Below are 18,689 nucleotides of genomic sequence, written 5' to 3'. Positions count from 1 at the left end.
GGTTCTTGTTAAGAAGATCACAGATAATAAGGACATATAAGGCAAAGGATGATAAAAACGTCTTCCTTGACCTCTATGTATACCTGAAAATTGGGGAGATTGTATATGGACAGAACAATGTCACACTCAGAGACTGGAGGAAAGGACAATCATAACTTTCTCCCCTTTCTTTTTTCCCACCCATGATAAGGAACACCTGGAGAGAGAGAGTCCTATTCAAAATAGAACTAAAAAGAAATTAAAAGGGCATTAAAAGAGCTGAAGTGTGATTTTGTTTTTTAAAACCAGCTTCATTCACTTTATTTTTCTCATATAAAACTATGTGGTGGCTACAGCTGGCACCTGCATCCTCTGCATGGAAACTCTGGTGTGGGTCTTTACACGATGTTCAGCAAATTCATGATATGGAGACTTGGTGAACACTGTCTCTTTCCAGAGATCAGGAGTGAGATAACTGTAGGTCTTGGAAGTGGCATCAAAAGTGGCCTTGGCGAAATTGCCCAGGGTGGTGGTGCAGCCCCTGGCAGAGATGTAGCAGTTGTCAATTCCAGCCATTATCAGCAGCTTCTTGGGCACAGGGGCTAAACGATGCCAGTGCCCCTGGGGGCAGGGATGAGGCACACCAGCACAGAGCCACAGCGGCCAGTCACCTTGCAAGGGATGGTATGGGGCTTGCCAATCTTGTTCCCCCAGTAGCCTTGCTGCACTGGGACGATGGAGAGCTTGGCCTGAATGATGGCCCCACGGATGGCAGTGGCTTACCTCCTTAGAGCAGTTGACACCCAAACCGCATTGTCTGTTGTAATCCCCAATGGCAACAAATGCCTTGAACTTGGTCCGATGGCCAGCACAGATCTGCTTTTGCACAGGCATAATCTTCAAAACCTCGTCCTTGAGGGATGCCCCCAGGAAAAAGTCAATGATCTCAGATTCCTTGATGGGTAGAGAGAAGAGATAGATCTCCTCCAGGGACTTGATCTTCATGTCCTTGACCAGGCGGCCCAGCTTGGTGACAGGGAGCCACTCCTCGTCCTTGGCCTTGCCTCTGTGAGCTCCGTGGCCTTGGCCCCAGCCCAGAACCCCTCGGCTGAAGCCTCTGAGGAAGCCACCTTGGCCTCCCATTCCAGGGCCCCCAGGGCCCCCGGGCCCTCCCGCAGCACCAGCGTCATACGCCGTTTCGTGTTTTTACGGATAAGAAGTGGAATGTTATTCTTGGAAGACTCGGTGCTGCCTGGAGATTTGACTGTAGGTAGGCCAATTCTTACCCCACTCTCCCACACACATACATAAAACAGACATAACATAAGCAACGTATAATAGCACTTAAGAAAATTATAGGACAAGAGAAAAGGAGGAAATTAGAAGTGAGTGGGGAGAAACTGAGATATTTTGCAGCATATTTTGTGCCAGGCTCTGTGTTTGACTCTGTCTCAAATCCTACCTGCACTATTGTATCAAATGGTACAGGACCCATTTCAAACACACCCTGCTGGTTTCCAACTGTGTTAGCATCTTTCATGAAGAAACATATCTTCTCCTTTCAGTGTTGCCCATCTCACCATGTTTTCACACAGCAGAGTAATCTTTCTCAAAAGCAATCTGAAGATAACACTGCACCCCCTACTTGAAACCATTCAATAACCTTCAAAGCCCTTGATAAAGTATAAGATATTAGGCTAAGTTTACAAGGCTGTTTGCGATTTGGTACTGCTTATTCTCAGATTTTATGGCTTTTTTCTCCTATCTCTCAGAGTTTATTTTCTCTTTGCTCTCAGATTTTATCTCCTTCTTCCTATCATTCCAAGTAAACATAGACACTCCACATTCATGAAAGTATATCTTCTCTCAGATCTTCTCATGTACCATGTGCCATTCACACATGAAGATCCATCAGTCTGTAAAAGCTTCCCCAAATAGTCCACTGCCTACTCCTATGCCCACCGTCTCTGCATGCACAGTTTATATTCATCCTTCAGGTCTCACATCCAAATACAAGTCCAAAGCCCTTCTTAGTGCTCTCTAGTTCCTTGTACGTATTTGTCCTAAACTTATCTCTGAGTTTCTACACATGTAGAGAAATTGTTTTTGCCTATTTTATTCCTAGCACCTGGCATAGTAACTTACCTATGATAGCCTCCCCCAAATTGTATTTCAAATCAAAGATGATCAGTGGCTCAAGAAGATACATTTATTCTGAAGTCATACCAAAACATAAAGTGCCCTAAGTATTGAATGATTCTGACTGACAACACTGGGGAAGCGACTGTCAGTGTGCACATACACACACATACACACACATATATGATAATAAGTGATTTCAGTGATTAAGCGCTTGGGAGTCACCAACAACTTCCTGAGGTCACATGTCCACAAGTAGAAGTGTTTTTGCACTTGTAAGTTGGAAATGCACCCATTCATTCAATCATTCAATCATTCATTCATTTATCCACATCTACTTTGTGATCATATTAAGCTTGCCCCAAGGACCAAAAATCAAAGATATATTTCATGATTTCAAAGTGCTCAAAGCTCAGTGAAAAAAAATATGTATTATGAAGTCAAAAAGATACAAAATAGTAGGAGATGAATCATCAGTCTTCCACCCTCAAGAAGCTATGTCCTCAGTGGTGATGTACAGCATGTAACTTTTATCTGTGGCCAGAAATAAAAAGCTGATATCAGCATTGCAGAAGATGTGTTCTGCTCAGTTATAGTAGGTATATTTGAAAATGCTTTCGTTTTACTTTTGTGTCCCTGGAACTATGGGTTCTCCGTTTTCTGCAGTCTTTCAAGATCTCACCCCAGGTTATTCCGTGAGGAAAGGGATGGGATAATGAATGTGTCAGAACATACAAGTCCAGTTCTAGAAGTGCTGATAGCTGACTCTGTGACCTTAGGCAAGTTGCTTCCCTTCTCTTGGTCTTGGCTATTTTCTTTATATAAATCTAGACATAGATCAGGATGATTAAGTGTGAGGTTGTAAATAAATGTAAGCTTTATTGCCTAAAGAGAGTGTTCAACAAGACTGGAAGACTTTTTTTCCACTTGGAATCAAATTTAAAACATCTGTGGACCTTTGTTGATATTTGTATTTGTCATTTTAAAAAAAATCTTGGGACAAAATTCTCTTTCTTTGCTCTTTTCTGATATGAATTTTTTGGCATCAGTGCCTTCAGAATCCTTTGTCCCTTGTCCAAGGGACATTTCCCAGTAATTCTCCATTTCTACTCCATGGCCACTTGTTGTCCAGATGTTTCTCTGTGATGTTCCTATAATGGGAAATGTAACACAATAATCAACACATTTGTCCTCAGTACAGAGAACTTTTTTTTTTTTTTTTGGCGGTACGCGGGCCTCTCACTGTTGTGGCCTCTCCCGTTGCGGAGCACAGGCTCCGGACGTGCAGGCTCAGCGGCCATGGGTCATGGGCCCAGCTGCTCCACGGCATGTGGGATCCTCCTGGACCGGGACACGAACCCGTGTCGGCAGGCGGACTCTCAACCACTGCGCCACCAGGGAAGCCCAGTACAGAGAACTTTTGCATGGTGCTTTATTTCAGCTTTAGAAATAAATTCTAAATATTCTAACTAATAAATTCTAAATAATATAACTTTAAAAAGTTTGGGAGACTCTGGAACACAGTGGAAAAAATCTAGAGTGGACTAAGAGAAGACAAGCAAGCAATATATTATGTGAACACATCTAATTCAAAATTCTCAGGCTCTTTTTTCCAAAAAAGAACATTGGCATGATTTTTTAAAAAAGAAAGAAAAAGAGCTATGTCTGGCTTTATTATTCACAGACTCTGTAAAGTTGGTTGTTTCTTTGGGCCTTAGTTTCCACAACAACAACAAAAAATGAATATTGGAATACAAGAAAGCCTGTTTTTGTAAGCTTGAATTTTTATGCCAAAATTACTTGTATATATATGAAATATAAATCTAAAAATATATATACTTATGCATGCTTATATGTATATTATTATGTATAAAACAAAACAGACAAGTTTATGACTAAACCAGGGTTCTGGTGCCAAAGCCAAAATCACTGGGCATCTTTTTCCAATGTTGAGCCCATCCAAGAACACCTATATGAGTATGTGTGCACACAGGCACTCTTTTACACACACATACACAAACACACATATATACACAATCAGGTTGTAGAGTCAAATTTTATATAAATATTTGAATTGATTATGATAAAAAGACTTACAAAGGTGTAAAAGCAATCACTTAAAATTATAGTTTCCATAAATGTCATTAATCTTACTAGATGTTGACAAACTGCTTTAAAATGAATTGATTCATATGTCTACTACGAAGTGTAACTGTGAATCTTAGCCAGTGATTAGAATTATAGCTTTTTTATTAATTTATTCCAGTCTTACAGACATATATCTATATGTCACTATTTTCATTGACTTAACTATTAGAAAGTAGATAAACTCTTCATATACCTGTTGAACTGTTCTGTTTTTTTCTTTTGTGAATTGTCTTCAATACTCTTGTTGCATTATTCTATTTAGTGTATAGTATAGATATAGTGAATCTTATGTATTGCAAATACTTTTTTCCAAATCTATTGTTTTGTCTATTTCCTTTTTTATGGTATGTAAATCAGTAAGATTTATCATTTCTATCTTGTCAAATAGGACTTGATTTCTAGTTTTTCAGATGTAATGGATATACATGAAGTTCTTAAAAGAGCCTACAATGCTCTATGTGACCTGATTCAATTCTATCTCTCAATCCCCCTCCGCCACCCCCCTCAGTTTCTTGTAGCCACATACCTACCTTGCTTTTCCTTAAAGACCCAAGGCGCACTCCCACATTAGAACCTTTATATCAACTCTTGACTTTGCTCAGGGTTCTCTTGTCCAAGGAATCTGCCTGAATAACTAGTTCACCTTCCTCAAGTCTTCGCTCAAGTGCCACATTTTCAGTCCTATCTTTTGGCATTAATTAGTATTGTAATCTGACCTACTCTCTGCCCACCCACTCTGGCTTCAGCATTCACAGCCTCTCTTTCACTGCTTTATGCTCTTTATTCCTTTTTTTCTATAGCATTTGTTATTTCCTGACAAAATCAATCATATAATTGTTTATTTTGCTTGTTATTTATTGTCTGCTACTTATTAAACATAGAATTCTGTGTTTTGTTCATTTATGTGCCTCAAACACTGAGCATAAACAAGGTGCAATAAATATGTAGGAATGAAGGATGTATTATCTTTCTAGTTTTTCATGAGAGATTTTTTACATCATTTTGTTATTATCATTATTTTTACATTTAGGTTTGGGATCTATCCTAAATGGGATTTATTTTTTCTGCATAGTATAGCAGAGTGGTCCACTTTTATTAACTTCTAGATGGATAATGATTGTTCCAGCTTTATTTTATAAATAGCACACTTCTCTTTCCTCTAAATTAAAATAACATCTCTATTATACCTTAAATTATGATACATATTTAAAGCCAAGTCTGGATCTTCTTTTCTTTTTCCATGACCGTTTTTTCCCCATCCAGTGTTATACTGATTTGATTAAGGTAGCTTGAGAGTATGACCTCTCCATTTAGAACTGTACTCCCTGTGCATTGGCAATTTCCCCCTACCTTGCTTAATTTTCCACTTCTAACATACTTTTCAAGTTATAGCCTACCGTACAATTTAACTTATTGTGTTTATAGATTATATTTTATTTATCCTCTCTAGAATATGTGTTCAATGAGGTCAAGGGTTTTGTTTCTTTTGTTAACTTACTTATCCCTATGTGTCAAGAAGGACAAATACATGGGCATTCATGTCCAATAATACCTTGAAAAATGAGAAAGTCGATTTTGATTTCTAGAAGTGCATTGTTACAACAGAAAAAGACTATTGTTAAATGTATTTCTCCATCACCTTACCAAATATTGCATTAATTCTAGTATAATATTTTAAGATTCTCTAGGTAAGCAGTCACCTCACCAACAAAGCAAGAGGTTATTTTAATCTCCTCCAAGTGTTTTATCTTTTTAAAAAACTTTTCCTTCTTATTTTATTTGTTGGAACCTCAATATATTGTTAAATAATAATGGGTATAATGAATATTCCTGCACAGTGTCTGTGTCAGTGTGTATCACCTGGTTAACACTCCATAAGTCTCTGTTGAATGAAATTTGCTGAAGGAAACCATTTATTGTATAATGCTAAATTAAAAGTAAAGCATAAAATGCCGTGTGGAAGAAACCAGTCAAGAAAGAGTACAGCCTGTCTAATTCAAACTTTATGAAGTTCAAGAACAGGCAAAATTAATATATGCTGATAGACATCAGAAGAGTGGTTTCTCTGGAGAGTGTGTTGACTGGGATGAGCAGGAGGAGTTCTGGGGTGTTGTGCTGCAAATGTGCCTAGAATAGTTCCTGACATACAGTAGGATGTTCATTATATATTTGTTGAATGAGTGAATATACTTGAAGTGCACTAAAATTCTCACAATGGGCTTAAGTATCACTTGGAAGCAGATTTCAAGTGTCTTCTACCTCTGATGGAATTGTGTTTGCATCTGCCAAGATAAGGTGTGAATGAGTAATGGGGCATTCTCTGAAAGAAAAGTCCTCTTTCTTAGCTCAAATGGCAAGTCGTGTAGCACAGCAGAAAAAAATGGATGATATTTAATGTCTGGAAGATACACTTGGAATCCTGATTTCACCACATTCTCTTTTTATGAAGTTTGCCTGGCTGCCCATATATTCAGAGACCAATTTTCTTCATCTGCAAAACAGAAATGTTTCTGAAATTGAGTGAGATGATAGTACTCAGCCTCTACTAAGCCTTCACTACATGCCACCCTCTATACTAAGAACGTTGCATATGTTACCACATTTCTTGTGTGTGAAATATGTGAATTACTTAGCATAGAACTCAATAAATATGCATTTCTCCTCTATGGTGATTGAATTTTTAAGACCCCTCCAATTAGCTTTCTATATGTTTTATATTACCTAATGTCTTTTCTTTACATTTTGTAAATTATTCTAGATGGTACTTTGCTGCCCTTTTCCTAAAGACTTTAAATTCCATTGCCTTCTTCAGTTGCATAAATTCATTGGATTACCAAATTTTAGTGTGGTGATGGCATGTAATCTTTTCCAAAATAAATATGGTATTATCGCTGGTCAAGGGTCATATGAAAGCTTTAGGATACTTTGGGTGAAGTAGAATTGTTTTCTTCTGATACACCAAATTCCATTTTTTGACAACCCTCTGCCTTTCAGTCATAGATTTTTGTTTTGTTCTCTGAAACAGCATAGTTCTCTGACAAGCTTGAGATAGGTGAATTTATCAAAATCCCCATGAATGTATCACACATAAAACAAGTAAGGTGACAATAGCACTATCCTATAAATGTAAACTTTGGAAGGAGCATATTTGATTTAAGATTTCTTGAATCAGCAAAGGGAGTGGAATTTGGAATAGATTCGCATGGAGAATAAGAACGGTTGAGTAAAGAAGTGTAGATGGATTTCTGGGTTTCCAGGGACTTATGCCAACCTAGGATCTGCCTTGGTTAAGAGTGTGGAGAAGCAATGTTTGCAGAAGAGATTCCATAAAAGAGGGAGAGAAATATTGATGGAGGCTTCTTCCTGAAATGTGGGTTTGAGAAAGGTCACTGGTTGAGTGGGCGGGTGCAAGGACTTAACTTGAATCACATTAACAGTGTCAGAACAAGTAGGAGTTGATGCCCCTTTAGTTTCACCTAAATTTATCCATAGCGATATTTGTGGAGTGTCCACTATATGCCAAGCTCTATGCTAGGTCTTTCCAGGAGTTATTCCACTTACTATTCAGAGCAGCCTCTGAGTTAGGGATTACAAACCCAGATGAAGAAATTGAGGCTAAGGGAGGTGAAGTGGAAGAAATGAGAAAAAACATTTATAAAAACTTTTTCCTCATCTGGAACACAAATGAGAATGAGGCATGTGTTTTTAAAAAGTACTAAGATTTCTCTCTCCACCACCCTACCCCACCAGCTTTTTTTAATGTCCCCGAAAGGCTGGGATTAGGAATCCTCCCACAGCTCATCTCTCTTGAGAGCTTTCCTAGCACTGCTTCTGATTAAACTAACAGATTAGACCCAATGGCATAAGGCACAGCTTCTCTCCTTTGAGAAAGAACAAATAAGAATGAAGTGTTAGATTGCAAAGTAATTATGTATTCTGTTCAAGTGTCAACCATCTGTTGCAGTTGTTTAAAAAGCAGACATAAGTCAACTGTTGAGGTGAGATGTTCACCATTGCAAACACACAGTAAGTTTATAACACTAATAGAGATTCGTTGTTCTACCATGTGCCTGGAAGCTGCAGTGGGATTCTACTGATGTCTTGGGAAGCCCACCTTCCGGTGAGGGTGCAGGTCATAGCTCCAGGTAGCTGATGATTAAGTACTAGTCATAATTATTTCGGAACTGGAAAGCCTTCTTAAAGGATCAACACTCTGTTTACAGATGGAAAAACCTGAGATAAGTGAGGGCAGGGAACTGCTTATTTTATACTTAAAATTTCAGTGCTTACAGTTCTCTGTGGAAATTTTATGTTTGCACATAGGGTTCTCCCTCAGGTGTATTAAGTCCCTAAAGGAAGGGACACAATTGTCCCTATGTTAGCTGCATAGACTAGTACCCAAACATCACAGTGTCTAGGATATGTTGTAAAAGATAGTTGTAAGATGGGTGGAGGTTTTTCTAACAAAGCCAAAAAGCACAGAGAATTTGCACACCCCGTTGGCTCCAGAGTCTTGCCTTTCTTTGCCTTATCAATTTCTTCATTGAATAAGCTGAATGTTCTGCCAAACTGTGGCTTCTGATAATTCTCTTCAATGAAAACAATTGGAATTAGACTGCAAGTTAGTCTCAGTTTACATTATGGGAGTCAATTTAAACCCAACTATAAAGAGTACTGCCCAAACAAGGAAAACCATTTTTCTTTTGACATAGCTCACTCTGTTTCTGAGTGAATGAATAAATCCTTTTGATAGAAGTGATTTTTGACCTTTTGCATTATTGGGTAACTCTAGTCTCCAGGACCGTCAAGTGGAGAATGTTATAGACATCATGGGCAGCGCTGCCCCCAGCCCAGTTTCAATGGCATCTGCAATTAGGCTATGGAAGTGGGAGTCATTCTTTGACATTGCTGACTTGGGATCATCCACCAGGGTTGGGGACTTTACAATCAGCCTATCACATTGCACAGAGTTAGTTCTCTTTCATTGATCTTAAGTGTGCCTTTTTGTAATTCTATAATTTGTTTCTAGCTTTGCCATCACTAGTAACACATCCCTGGACAACTTCCTTCTCTCTCTGTTGATCTTCCAATGTTGATAAGAGATTTAATCTTCTCTTTGTGATTCAAAATTGCAAAATCCCTTCACTTATTCCTCACCAGACTTATTATCCAGACCATGGGACCTATTCCTGTGTAAACATTCCAGTTGTCAGTGACTCTATTAAAACGAAATGTTCAGATTCAGCCAATGGAATTTGTGAGGAATATTTAATTGTGCTAATAGCACTCCTTATCTAAGTTCCTAACTAATTGAATGCATATTCAGGGAGCCAGGTAATGACAAGTAATGATTTCAGATTAATTACTGTACCAGGCAACTGTAAACAATTTTAATTCAGGATTTCAGTTGGATACTGACTTTTGCAGCCTTCTCCATGACTTTTGAAAGATAAGTATGAAATAGAGAGTGAAATGGGCCCACATTTCAATCTAAGGTCTGGCTGATGAAGCCCAGTAAAAGTTTTATTCTCATCGGCCTCTGAAATTAGATTGATGATATATTTTTTTTCCTACCAAGAGCAGAGGCCACCCGAGTTCATGGAGGGGCAACTCTAAGGTATTTTGGTAATACTGCCCCTTTTGGGGGACTGGGATGCAAGATTCCTCAGAGGGACTTAAAAAAATAAAATAGGTACCTTCTTACAGCCAAGAGGGGAAAAAAAAAATGAAAACAAATTATTGCAAGAAAAGTCATTGATTTTCTTCACATTATGCTTAATTTTAACATCAGAGCTGCTGTGTAAAAAATATAGTCACAAATGCCTTAACCTCCCGACTGTTTTTATTCTGTGTCCTTACTGTTCCTATGACGTGAGCACCACATCCACCCCAGGATATTTCCTCATACAAATACTCCTCAAATGATCACCTCACCCTCTGACCCAGGAGGATGCTGCCTTAAGTCAGTATTCCTTTCATATTTAGAAGAATAAAACTGTCAGTATGTCTTACTTGTTATGCATTTATTTGTTCATTGCCTCACTTCCCCTCAAAGATTTAAGTGTACTACAACAAAAAGGCATACAATAATAAAAACAAAACAAAATGGGAGTGAGAAAGTAGGACTGAGAGTAGAAATTCAAAATCATGGTGAAAAATGAAACCAAGTGCTCTGGTCCTGAGGGTTTATATGAAAGCCACTTTCTCACCTCCTTTACCTCCTCTTAGGCACTGTTTTGTTTTGTTTTGGAAACCAATTGTTTTTGTCATAGAAAAGAATAATACCATTATTTTCTCTTGGATATTTTCATCCAGATGTTTATTATAGTTTATTTTCATTGTTTTAGTTTTATTTTGGGCTCTCTTTACTGAAGTTAAGGTGTAGTGCTACAGCCGATGTTAAGAAGAATAGTTTGTACTCTAGGAAAAATACATGAAATGACAAATACAAGATACAGAAAATTAATGGGGATGGTAGAATGCATGTAGCGCAAATCCATGTGGCTCAAATTTTTCCAATTCTGTCAGCAGGAGTTTTTGTTGTCAGAAATATATTGCACCGCAAAAGAGAGGACTTGCAATATCATTATCACATAGTCCAGACCCCTCCAAATGGATCCCAATCAGTCCAGATGAGCATGACCTTCTAATTGCCCTCTCTAGGGTGATGTGTCCCTCACATACAGGATTAGTCCTGTTGCAAACAAGAAATTCAAGGAGCTCCAAGTGAGGAGGTGAGGAGTATCTGCACTGAGGAATAGATTCAGAGGGGATCCAGGAGGGTATTGAGATGATTGACCTGAAAGGAAGCAGAAACATCAAGTTTTAAACCAGTACTTTCAAGAGGTTGGCAGTAAACAAAGCTAAGAGATGAAGCAGAAGCTAATAGGATTCAGGGTTAAAAGAAAATATTTGTTTTTGTGGGTTTTGTTGTTTTCAAATAGAAGAAGCAAATAAGTTATAAATTCAGACAAAGAAAAAATGAAGGAAGAGTGGATGAATATATAATAGGAAAATAGGACAACTGACACACAAGATGATGAAGAAAATGGGAAGTTAACTGCTGGTTAGATGGATTCACTTTGGATCTGGGTCACATCTCTTTTTCTGGGAAAGATGGAATGTTGTTGAGGATAGACAATTCTCCCTCTCCCCCAGTTCCAGGCTTACATGATTACTGGACCAACTGTGTCATGAAATAATCTTCAAAGTCAGTTAAATGGTGAAATTCCATGGTTCTAAGTATCAACCTGTTTGGAAGAGGGCCTGAATCATGGCAAGAAACATCCATTTCTGTAATGGGAATTTTTTATAGATAAGCAAAATGCTTGAAGCCACAAACATTTAGTTAGAGGGAATTCAGGATAGATCTCTACTATAAAGAAGAATTGGCACCTTAGTCATAGAGACTTAAATAGAATCCCAGTCCTGGGGTATGGGCCAGACATGTCAGAGATGAGGCTCCACACAATAAACATGTTCCCAATTTAGCTGTTTACTGTTGGAGGGAGACTGCCAAAGACATTTTCCTGATGGGTGCCTAACCCCAGGGCAGGGCACAGAGCTGACCAGAAGAAATTGGAATTAGGAATAAAATGTAACACTAAGACTTCAAGTCAAACTTGTAACAAAAGACATCTTGGATCATACTCTATGAACTCCAAACATCCCATAACTGAAAAAGGAACTCATTATTTTAAACATAAGGAGTGTTTACCCTTTAATATATAATATACGTGAGCCAGATGATTTTGGATTTTGTCCTTGAAATGTAAAGCTACTTACTGGTTTGAAATATTTTAGCTTGTATTTTTTTAAACAGAGTCACTATATTAAAATAGTTCATACTTTGGGTATTCAACAGAGAAAACTTAGAATTCTTTCTCTGCCATTGGCTGATTCTTTGACCATGGGAAAATTTCAGAAGATTTCTGAGTGTCACTTTTATCATTTGTAAAACAGGGATACTAGTGATAGCAATTTCACAGGGATGTTTTTGAGATTAAATTATATAAAGTGAATGGAAAGGGCTTAGGCATATATCTGCAGAAAATAGAGTAGATTTTTGATCAAGGTGCAGAGGGGTGAATCCCATGATACCAGAATTCTCTTGAGAAGATGACTAAGGTGTTGATTGGAAGAGAGAAAAAAGAGAAAGGACTGCCAAAAAAATCCTGGCTTCCTTAAGGAGAGCTCAAGGGGAAAACACTTATATATAGTCAGAATCATCTTTTAAAATAACAAAATTCTAATGACTGATTTTTAAAAAAATCATCCAGAGCTGAAATTTCTCACTGTTAGAACTTGACTGGGTTGACATCTAATACTTCAGACAATTAAGTAGTAGAGACCTTGAAACGAAACCATTGCTCAGTTATCCCAGTGGGAGGTGACAGGTGCAAGGCCAAGAAGGTCAGGGGTCAGTGTCACAGCTATTAAGCGGCTGAATTGACGTGACTGGCATTGTATCAGGGAGCCTCATGGCAAAGGTCACGGCAAATGATGACCTGCAGGAACTGGGGTTCAAGGTAAAGAATGTGGTGCTTAAAAAGTATGGCAAAAGCAAAGTGGTTACTGGGCATTGTTCTAAGGCAGATACCCATTTATTGCTCAGAGAACAAGAAAAAGCCAGATCCCAGTTACCCAAACTGAACAGGGTCTGTTAACATAGAGGACGATGCTCTCACCCTTCAGCCCGAAAGAAAAGAAGGCAGTTAACAGAACCCAGCAAAAGCAATCCTGAGAGATCTGTATTACAGGGGCTGTGGCCTTCAGTAGACAGGCACTATCAACCTTTGGCAACCCAACAGGAAGGGAACCCTCTCTTGCTAGTTTACAGAGTTCGTGATGGTAGCCAACAGTGGCCAAATCCAAGTGATACCAGAGGACAGGGAAGGTAACTGATGAGGTCCAGACATATCAGCCTCCCTGGCACAGAGCAAGTAAAGGATGGGGTGTAGATCAGGAGGGATAAACAGAAGATGCCTGTCACACATGCCGAAGATGATGAGCAAGAAGAGGTGAAGGCCTGTTTTAAATGCAGGCAATATGACTCTGGAGTCCTACTCTCAACCATTGTGCCATGCAACCTCTACATAAGAGTAGGTCGGGGTCAGAGAATTACCCTCTAAGTCAGGCTAAGCAGCTGAGAATGTATCGTACAAGTAATATGGACCCTAAAAGAGTTTTAAGTAGTGCAGTTATACAATCTTATTTATTTATGTGTTTATTGGTTGTTTGATTTCTGTTTTGGATTGAGGAAAAACACTCTAATTGGGATGAAGAATGGAGAACAGTAGGACTGGGCAATATTTTTGAGGAGGAAGGTGTTTAAAGCTTTTGTGCTAACCCGGCTGAGATAAGAACTCAGGCTTCAGGAATGGAGATGGCAAAAGAGTTTAATTTATTAAAATCTGTGGGATTTATTTATTAAAATCTATAGATGACTAAGTTGTAGGCAGAAGAAGGAGTATAAGAAGCTTCCCAGATTTCTGTCACAGATGGCAGGTAAATGAATGGGGATTCTTCTTATTATTTGTCTGTTGTTGGTTACTTGATTGATTATATATATATATATATATATATAGAGAGAGAGAGAGAGAGAGAGAGAGAGAGAGAGAGAGAGATGCTGTATATGTTATAAGCAATATGAGCTGTTTAGTATGTTGTTACATATAAAAGTTTAGAATTTAAAAGATAAATGGAGCTGAACATACAGATTGAGGGTTACACAGAATAGATACTAGTAAAAATAACCTGGGATATATGTATAAAATGAAAAGCAAAATCTAATTTCAAGTGAAATACCATGAGAGGAAGTAGAGCCTTAGGAAAAAAAACAGAGAAAGAATAATAATAATGATAATAGCAACAGTGGCAATAAGATATCATTAACAATAGGTAACATATAACACATATTTAGTACAGGCTATCCTAAACTTTTTCTAAATATTAAATCATTTAAATTTTACAAAAAAAACCTTATGGGGTAAGTTAAAACTAATATTAAAATCATTTAATAGGTGAAAAACAACAAAGATTTAGCATCAGGGGGTATAAGGAAATTGTTTAAGATTACACAGTTAGTAATTGCTAAATTGAAATTCAAGCCCCGATCTCTTTACTGAATCCCTGAAGGCTTCTGTTTATTGTCAGAAATGAAGAAGAAGAAAAAGAAAAAAAAAACATATCATGGGAACCACAATTAATATAATTTTCAACCAAAAGGACGTTTCAGGAAGGCTTAAGAGTATCAGTGCTTCTGACAACTGCCTTTTCTTTTAGACATCATGGTGATGCATCTTCCCCTGTGTTACCAGCCACATAGCACTGCACCATCCATGTTTGCTTCCCTAGATCTGTGGTTCTCAAACTTCAGCATGAATCGGCGTCACTTATAGGGCTTGTTAGACTAGAGATTGTGTGGCCTCACCCCCAGAGTTTTGGATTCAGTAGCTCTGGAATAGAACCTGAGAATTTGTGTTTCTGACAGAAACTCAACTGATGCAGATAATGCCTGTCTAGGGACAATACTTTGAGATCCATTGGTTTAAACCGTGTCTACAGCTTTATAAATAGTCCCAATATTAAACGTTCCAGAATTACCTGGTTTGACTGTTCTATGAGAGCACTGAGTCAACATACCACTTAAACTCTGAAACTCAGCTTTCTAATCTGTAAAATAAGAAAATTAAGAAAATTGTTTCAGTCTAACAATTTGTTGGAAGGATTAAATAAGAGAATAGGTGTACAGTAGTTGCCATGTACTAAGGGCTCAATAGGTACCAGCAATTGTTATCAAGTTGCGAAGTCTCATTCTCTCCTGCTTTCCCATGCATACCCTGTATTTCAGCCAAACCAAAGTAATTAAAATTTCTCAACAACAATCTCTCTCACATTTCTATGGACACCTACCAATGTAGGTGCTTTGGTCTGCAGTACTCTTTGGCAGCTTTTTTTCTCTTATATTGATAATTAAATGCTCAAGATTCCAATGCATTCTTGAAACAAATGCTTTCACTTTCTCTTCCTGATGCCATCATACTTTTATCTTAACTCTATAGTAGACCTTCTCACACTACAGTGTTTGCCTCCCTGTCTCCCTGACTAGACTATTGTAGAAATAGTGTCTCATCATGCATCTCAGTAACCACAGGTTCTTGTCTGCTACCTAGCACTGAATAAATACTCAATAAATTTGAGTTAAATGAATGAGTGAATTATTTCTAAGCTTTGTTTCCTAAGAAGTGACCATGTTACTCAGTTTTGTCTAGGACACTCAGAAAAAGAGAAACCCAAACCCAAAATGTCAGAAACCATTAGAATTGTAGTGGAACTGTACATCTCTACTGTCACTGTTCTCACTATCTAAGACGTAGCACAAGGAAGCAGATGGTTTGGAAAGGCATAAAATAAACATGAGTAACACAAAACCTGCCATTCAATAATGCTAATCACACCACAGATTTTGGACAGTGACATCTTCTCCACTTGCTAATAAAACTATTCTGAAACATATGTTCTGGGAAAAGTGAAAATAGATAAAGGAAAGGTAGCAGAATTTCAACCCTGCCACTTGCTTCAAAGTACTTGCTTTTCTATGAAATCATTGAGTGTACATGAAAACTTTCCATTTCAGAAGGCTCTCTGCATATCTGCAACCCTCTATCACTTACTTTAAAAAAACAACCCATGCTTTCTCTGAAACTCTATCATTTAATTTGCAAATTATTTCATATTCTAAAGCTGAGATTATTTGCATGGGTCCAGGGTTATTTTGTATAGCAGTGACAGTTTTTCAAGAGAAATATTTTAAAGTCAGTATATATGTATATATAAACATTGCTTTATGGCTTTTCTAAAGGATCATTTTGACTTGTAAAAGTTTTATAGTTTTGAGTGTTTAGAACTTAAGTCTTCAAACAGATACATCAAATGAATCAGTGAAATTTTTGATCCTATGCAGAAAGTCCTATAATATAATGTATTTGAAATAAAAGCACCATGACCTATTTTTGTACCAGAGAACAAGGCACCAGGTCAGATTCACTAATCCATTGAAAAGTATCACTATGTAATTTTACCCTTAATAAATTTTCCACCTTTGTCAAGTCTCCACTTTTGACCCCAGTCAAAACACTGGATTTTGAATATCATTTCATTTTAATGGTTTATAAAAGTAAAAGATAGCAGTATGTCTGAAATTAATTGATATATTGGAATTTTAACTCATAAATATTTAAATCTCAGAAAAACATATTTGATAATAATCCAAACACAATAATTTCTTAGTATCCTTATCAAACTCTTCTGAATTCATCCCATAAATAATTAGTACTACAAAAGTCTCTAGGTAAGATGCCAGAACTGAGTCATTCATCAAACATTTATTTGGTTTGTAATCCAGGCATTCTGCTTGACCCTGCTAATACAACGAAGAATGTCAGACTAGCCTCTTTGGCTCACCAAAAGTCATTGTTGAGTGAAGGAGACAGGCCCTCAGAGAAATGACTATGGCCCAGGAGATAGGGGCTGTGTAAAGATATGAAGTGAACATCATAGAGAACGACACAGAGGATGAAGGGATGAATTGGAAGAGCAGCACTCAATTAATGTGGGATGCACCACTGGGAGAGTACTCAGTGAATCTGATAACAGGAGCCTACATGCAAAGGAAATCATGCTAAACAGCATGCAAAACAGAGAGATATGAATATCTGTCTACTTGAGACAATACCAGATTTTAAACTCCAAGAGAGAGTTTAAACTAGTTGTGTCTACTTTATGTGTCATTGTTAGCCTGGTGCCTAGCACAGTGTCTAGAATATTATTTATTGTGCATGACACTAAATGAAAGCGTAAATGAATGAGTGAACTACAGCTCTTGTCTTATGACAGTAAAGATGGTAGTGAGTGTTGGCACTGAAGATTTCATTGGGTCAAGAGTCTGTGGGAATATGTGTCCTGAGGAATTAGGATTAATCTTGCAGTCTGTAGGGAATCATTAAGGTTAAATATTTAAATCAAACTAAACTAACTTTCTTTCTTTCTTTCTTTCAAGAGATATTTATTGAGCATCTACTATGTTCAATGTTAATACAATAAAGAACAAGTGCACTATGACTCTGTCCTCATGAAGCTTTTATTGTAATGGGCATACTGATAATAAACAAGCATAAAACAAAATAAATGTTCCAACTAAAGCTTGTAAGCAGCACTGTGAAGCAGGGTTCAGGAGATTACACCTAGCAGCTGAATCCTGCTAGTGTCCTGTTTTACTTACTATCTGGCTTTAACACAGAAAAAAATTTACCAACCCCTTCTATAAATGAAACAAGCAGAGATTCAACAGAATGGAGAGTAGACCATCTCAGAGAGAATTCCAAGGATGACATTTTAAAGTAGGTGGAATTTAGAAGAGGTATAAAGGATGGGAAGAAGTAACCCATGAAGAGATGAGGGGAAAGGGGTATCCCAAAACAGGCAATAGTTGGAGTGAAAGCCAGAGGCTAGAAAAATCTAGGATGTTTGAAGACCGCAGAGATGACAGTGTAATTGGAGGGAATGATCAAGGGGCGAGAAGGAGTTGTTATGAGATGATGTTGGAGATAAAAACAGATAGATTTATCAATCTATCCACCCATCTATCTATCGAGATAAACCTCTGGTTGATGAAAAAACCTCTGTTTAAAGACAACCCACCTAAGCCTTCGCCTATCAGTAAATACCTTTCAGATTTTGACTATGAATGTTGTTAACAGAAAACCAGTATAGTGATGAAAAAGATAGGCTCTTCTCCAACCATTGCAATAAAGCTGGCATGAAGAAGGTTATTTGTGAGGCAAAGTCAATTAAATCTGCATTTACGCTGATTTTGCAGCAATTCCAGAGTGCTTTTTTTTTTCTTCTTTTGAATGGCAGAGCTGGCAAAATGCTAACAAATTCAATGTACCATGCACCACATGAAGCCCAGAGAGTATTTCTAGAAAATGATGATGGTTTTCTAAACTAGTCGAAAAGGGGAGGGTTATTTTAGCCTTAATGCACTCCAGTATATCAAGTTGTTTGCTTGAATTATTTATGTGTATTGCAATTTTTAAACTGGGAGCATCAGAGACATTTATGCCAGTGAGAAGTTAAGGACCTTGTAGGTTGTTCAAGGAGAATGTTAACTAGGGCAAGCAGCAGTGGCTGGAGAAATATGCCCAATCCCCTTCACAAGTCACAGGGGCTTCGCTGTCACACACACCTGGATATAAAGATGTATTTGGCTACTTTTTAACTGTATACTGAGGAATTACAACCCCCACGTCAAGCTTCAGCTTCCAGATCTCTAACCTGGAGATCTACATTCTGATTTAGTACATAAGATTTAGTAATATGCCTAAAAAATGGAATATATAGTAAGTATGTAATGAATCATA

At 37.7% G+C, this 18,689-nt stretch overlaps 1 pseudogene across 1 annotated transcript; it reads right to left on the bottom strand.

Moving 5' to 3' along the window:
- Nucleotides 1–292: 292 nt before the first annotated feature.
- Nucleotides 293–1,185, bottom strand: LOC309798008 (small ribosomal subunit protein uS5-like; annotated as a pseudogene). The gene has a single exon. The product of its transcript is annotated as a small ribosomal subunit protein uS5-like (transcript).
- Between the last annotated feature and the right edge of the window lie 17,504 nt (nt 1,186–18,689).

This window comes from Mesoplodon mirus (assembly GCF_964341445.2).
Source record: "Mesoplodon mirus genome assembly, contig: HAP1_SCAFFOLD_4093, whole genome shotgun sequence".
Taxonomy (NCBI): Eukaryota; Metazoa; Chordata; class Mammalia; order Artiodactyla; family Ziphiidae; genus Mesoplodon; species Mesoplodon mirus.
Note: the sequence above shows the minus strand (reverse complement) of the source record. Positions and strands in the feature narration are given on the sequence as shown.